Source organism: Rhinopithecus bieti, unplaced genomic scaffold, assembly GCF_001698545.2.
Source record: "Rhinopithecus bieti isolate Rb0 unplaced genomic scaffold, ASM169854v2 scaffold_4981, whole genome shotgun sequence".
Taxonomy (NCBI): Eukaryota; Metazoa; Chordata; class Mammalia; order Primates; family Cercopithecidae; genus Rhinopithecus; species Rhinopithecus bieti.
The window spans coordinates 1,782,042-1,787,464 of NW_016805130.1; the positions used below are offsets into that span (position 1 = coordinate 1,782,042).

At 39.6% G+C, this 5,423-nt stretch overlaps 1 pseudogene; it reads left to right on the forward strand.

Annotated features, from left to right (window-relative positions):
* The window catches only part of LOC108529108 (magnesium transporter NIPA2-like), a 6,591-nt pseudogene extending 4,676 nt beyond the window's left edge, over positions 1-1,915 (forward strand).
* Positions 1,916-5,423: the final 3,508 nt, after the last annotated feature.

Genomic DNA, 5,423 nt, shown 5'->3' on the forward strand with positions numbered 1-5,423 from the left:
GTGGTGCTTTTGTGCTTGTCTTGTATGATTAAATCAAGAACCACACATAAGTTATTTCCTAGGATTTTCCCCCCCGTGAACGGGTGTGTTGTGTTATATAACATATGTTGAGCATTCTTGACAGACTCCTGGCTATCAATTTATCAGTGGCAACTATTTACTGGTTGAAAATGGGAAGCAATAATATTCATCTGACCAGTTTTCTCTTAAAGCCATTTCCATGATGATGATGGGACTCAATTGTATTTTTTATTTCAGTCACTCCTGATAAAAAACAAATTTGGAGAAATAAAAATATCTAAAATAAAAAAAAAAGAAAGAAATACAGAAAGGCTTGAACAAGATCCAAGAATAATCACAAATGGTTTAAGCTTCTCCCACTTTATTCCACCGACTGGCAATCCACTCCCAGGCACACCGACCATGAGAGTCAGGTGTCTGAATTGAGACTGTCTGCCATTCAACCATAATGTCAATACAAAAGATTTTCAAAACTTCCACCTGAGCACTGATTTCTCTCCCAAGATCCCATGACCTTTTTGATTTCTACCACGATGACTTCAAAATCAACCTATTGGAGACAGAAATCATCACCTTCCACAGAACAAATGTCTTCCAGAAAATTTTCTATTTCTCCTAATGGCACGATCATCCTCACTTCAACTTCTCCAGTCTTTTCTCTTCCCCCAAGCAATCACCTACCAACTCCTATTAAATGTCACACGAGCACTAGCCCATTTCCTATCATTTTAATTTTTATCACACCAATGTGGTTCAGCCCACATTACTTCATAAAAACATAGTATACCAAGATAGGCCTCCAATCTTTTCTCCTTCCACACAGTCTATTCTGCACATGCATGCAAGATTTGAACTTGACTATAGATTACAAACTTTATTCCAGACCCTCACGTTTGACTCTCATTTTTCCCAGCTGACCAAAAGTGTTTTCCTCCCAGTTTTCTCCACAGGACCCCTTTTCCCTCATCATACACCTTTTCCCTCACCACATCCTTGCTTAGTGCTTTGCCCTGAATAATGGAGACTCCTGCACTGTGCACCCCAACAAGTGCTGAATTGTTCCCTCTCCATCACTGCCCATCCAAATGTTACCCATTTCTCAAGTCCAGCTGAATGGACTCCCCTCCTGCAGCTTTTTCCTGCTCTTTCTTCCCAGAAATGATTATCTTTGCATTCATGTAACATTGACATAATGTCTACCATGTGAATGATACCACTTTCGGTGCCAAGTGAAGATGAAAAGGAAAGAGTTGGAAAAGCCTCTTAAAGTTACAGAAGTATACAAGTTTGTTTCTTAAATATCTTTCTGGTATTAGGTAGGAAGTGAGAAGCACCGTAAGAGCTCTGAGAGTCACGGAGGCTTAAGGGAGGCAGAAAGCTCTAAAGCCACTAAAGTGGAGGTGACATTTGCATTTGAAAATGAGGAATAGGCAAGGAGCTTTTTGCTGGAAAGCCTGTGCTGCGGCATCCCCTGGCCTGGGTTCTGCTGCTGAGCATCATCATCTGTGTGAGCACACAGCTTAATTACCTAAATAGGGCCCTGGATATGTTCAACACTTCCATTGTGACTCCAATGTATTATGCAATCTTTACAACATCAGTTTGAACTTGTTCAGTTATCCTTTTTAAGGAGTGGCAAGTTATGCCTGTTGATGACGCTATTGGTACTTTGAGTGGCTTCTTTGCAATCATTGTGGGGATATTCTTGTTGCGTGCCTTTAAAGATGTTGGCTTTAGTCTACTAAGTCTGCCTGTGTCCTTTTGAAAAGATGAGAAAGCAATGAAGGCAATCTCTCTAATATGTATGAAATTCTTAAGAAGCTTAACCTGTGGAATCAAAAAACAAACTGGTGAAAATATCTCCCAAGGAAATGGAAATCTGACAGCTTTTTAAGAAATAGGTAATTAAAAGATGAATCTGTGGGGAAAAAAGAACACGAGGGATAGGAAGCTTTTGGACAGGTGGAGATGGAGAGAAAAGGCATTTTCTGTATAGAAAATTGAACACAAGAGTGCTCTAGTGAATAGCAAAGTATATCAAAGGGAAATGACTTTCCTATAAATTCTCTAATATTAGTTTTAATGGCAAAAACAGTAATTAATTTTGTACCAACCTAATATTTTCCTTTACTTGTGGAGTGTACCATAGTTATGGCCATAATAAGAATGACACATGGGCATATTATATTTACATAATGTCCTTACTCTGCAAAAGTATTATTATCCCCACTTTATAGATGAGAAGGCAAAATGACTTAGCTAAGATGATACACTCTACTCAGTTATAGAGGTGGCATTTGAACCTGAGCCTGTCTGATTCAAAACTGCTGTACTCTTTTCATTATGCCATGATCGCCCATTATTGGTCACACAAAGATGAATAAAATACAGTCCTCATATTTAAAAAAGTCTTTGGAATTGTGTTCGCAGCCGCCGCCGCGCCGCAGTCGCTCTCTAACGCCAGCGCCGCCTTTCGCTCGCCGAGCTCCAGGCCCGATAGGAGATGGGGGGTAAGTAAGGAGGTCCTCTGTACCATGGCTCGTACAAAGCGACTGCCCCGCAAATCGACCGGTGGTAAAGCACCAGGAACAACTGGCTACAAAAGCCGCTCGCAGAGTGCGGCACTCTACTGGAGGGGTGAAAAACCTCATCGCTACAGGGCCTGGTAAACTGTGGCGCTTCGTGAAATTAGACATTATGCAGAAGTCCACTGAACTTCTGATTCGCAAACTTTTCCTTCCAGCGTCTGGTGCGAGAAATTGCTCAGGACTTTAAAAAACAGATCTGCGCTTCCAGAGCGCAGCCCTATCGGTGGCTTTGGCTAGGAGGGCAAGTGAGGCCTATCTGGTTGGCCTTTTTGAAGACACCACAACCTGTGGGCTATCCATAGCCAAACCGTGTAACAATTATGCACAAAAGACATCCAGCGTAGCCACCGCCGCATACGTGGAGAACGTGCTTAAGATCCACTATGATGGGCAACATTTCCCATTCTCAGAAAAAAAAAAAAAAAAAAAAAAAAATTCTCTTCTTCCTGTTATTGGTAGTTCTGAACGTTGATATTTTTTTTCCATGGGGTCAAAAGGTGCTAAGTATATGATTGGGCGAGTGGAACATAGGGGACAGAAATCAGGTATTGGCAGTTTTTCCATTTTCATTTGTGTGGAATTTTTAATATAAATGCAGAGCGTAAAGCATTAATGCAAGTTAAAATTTTCAGTGAACAAGTTTCAGCGTTCACTTTTATAAATAATTATAAATAAACCTGTTAAATTTTTCCTGGACAATGCCAGCAATTTGGATTTTTTTAAAAAAGTAATTTCTTGTTGACGGAACTAATGGTGTTTGTAGCATTTTTATCATACAGTAAGAATTCCATCCATTTTCACTAACTATTTCTATACTGAGTTGTCTAACATGCAAGTACGGGAAACATGTTTTTAATGTTTGCTGTCTTCTGTGCCCTGTTCCTGAGTTTGCTATTAAAATACCATTAAACTATAAAAAAAAAAAAAAAAAAAAAAAAAAAAAGTCTTTGTTCCAGTGGAGGACCAATGCTTAGTACTTATTATTTGCAGCCTAATATGCTAACAGTGAGGCTAGGACAGCCTTATTTCCATCATCTTAATTTAAGTTCTCATCCTATCTGCTTGCTAGAGGTCTGATTCTTCGTCCTACCCTCAGAGACAGCTTTCTAAAACACAAATCAAAATATATCTCTTCCCTGTACAAATGCCTTCAGGGACTCTCCACCTGCAACAGAAAGCCCAAATCTCACAGCCTCATCTACAAGTTGATTGACATCTCAGGAGCCTGGGGTGAGCTTCCTTTTTCCAATGTTGCCTCCTCCACAGGAAGCCAACATCTCAGCTGGAATAAGCAACTTCTAACTCCCCTTTTGTGTCTCCACTACTGTTCCATCTTCCTTTATGCCCCTTCTCTGTCTTGTCCCCCTTAAAACTCATCATCACTCACAGTAAAGTTTAACTATCATTTCCTCTTAGAAGTGTCTCTGCCTCTGCTCATATGTTAATCAGCATATATGACTGAATCATAATTATTTGTGAATTTTTATCTCCACACTGGACCATAGAACCCTTTGGATGTACAGCCTACAACCAAATTTTAGACTCATAATTGGACCTCAAAAAATGTGTGTGAAATGAATTAACAGTAAAAATAAATGGTATATTAATCAATGGATAGTAAAACTGAGTAGGGAGAAGTTTAATTGCATAAATAAAATAGTGCTCTTATATGCCATTGCGTAGTAGCAGGGAATGCTACTGTTATATGTGTAACATATAACATACATCTCCATACACCTTTTCCCTTACCATGACCTTGCTCAGTGCTTTGCCCTGAGTAATGGCGACTCCTGCACTGTGCACCCCCACAAGTGCTGAACTGCCCATTCTCCATCACTGCCCATCTAAATCTTACCCATTTCTCAAGGCCAGCTGAATGGACTTCCCTCAGCTGTTATATGTCATTGCATAGTAGCAGGCAACTAGAAATGTAGCATAGGCAAATACAATAAGACTTAAAATAAGTCTTAAGACTTCTGTTAAAATTTAATATGTCATTCCCCAGTAAATCACCTGCAATACAGATAATTCTCTAAACCATAGCCTTTTCACTTAGTACTATGTGAGAATGATAAGATGATGGAACATACACTACATAGTCACGATTCCATTCATCTTACTACAAAGTAAAACCACATCCTTTAATGATAATTACACTTCACCTACAATGTATATACACAGAACATGGAGCACATATGGTGGGCTCTGATGACAGTTTCCTATTCATTCTCACAAAGAATAGTTGATGACCCTTAGTGTTAGTTCTGTATAGATGCTCTTCTTTGGGTACTAAACTGCTTCTTGCACTTCACGCTGACTTACACTGTGATATCTACTTTTGGCCTCTTCATTTCTAACTATAGAAATTCCCTAGTCTTTGCTAATGCATTTGTTCAAATCAATGTCATTAAGTACTTAGCCTATATCAATCAGATACCAAGAAAGGATTTCTTCTCTTCAATAAGTTTTGATTTTCTCCAATGTGCTTTGCAAAATGCTGGCACCTGCCTTACTAGGTCTAAAGAACAGCCCTATGGTGCCAGAGCTATCTGGTCATCTGTCTAAATCCACGTTCATTGACTGAGCATGCAGTGCAGCCTGCATCCTCCTAGTTACCAGCAGCATTCCTTCTTACAGCAACAGGAAAAAATTTAACACCTTTTTTGATGGAAAGAGTAATTTCCTGCTTAGGATCTCAGCTGAAATCCTTGGCATTGGACTTCTGATGAGGGGTCCTTGGTAAAAGCAGTAGCTGGTAGATAGCTTTTTTTTTTTTTTTTTTTTTTTTTGAAACGAAGTCTCACTCTGTCACCC